Source organism: Galeopterus variegatus, unplaced genomic scaffold (assembly GCF_000696425.1).
Source record: "Galeopterus variegatus unplaced genomic scaffold, G_variegatus-3.0.2 Scaffold20958, whole genome shotgun sequence".
Taxonomy (NCBI): domain Eukaryota; kingdom Metazoa; phylum Chordata; class Mammalia; order Dermoptera; family Cynocephalidae; genus Galeopterus; species Galeopterus variegatus.
Genome location: NW_007747069.1, coordinates 12,476 through 12,730, shown reverse-complemented (window position 1 = coordinate 12,730; position 255 = coordinate 12,476).

The following is a 255-nucleotide window of genomic DNA, read 5'->3' as shown; positions in this document are numbered from 1 at the left end:
CCGATCAGTAGGGCTGAGAGACGGCATCTGCTGCAGACGCAGCTCAGCTACAACTAAAAACAACAGCTGGCATACTTTTCTGCGACACTGAGATTGCCTCCAGGTTCTGATGTGCCAAACTATATTCCCTTATTTTTTCAAAATTTAGCTCATTGCTTCCATCTTCTTTAAAGTCTTTTGAATCTAGCCTTAGAGACCCAATATCCTCTTCCACTTTCATCCTCTGCCCTTTCCCATTGCTTCTTCCCACCAAGC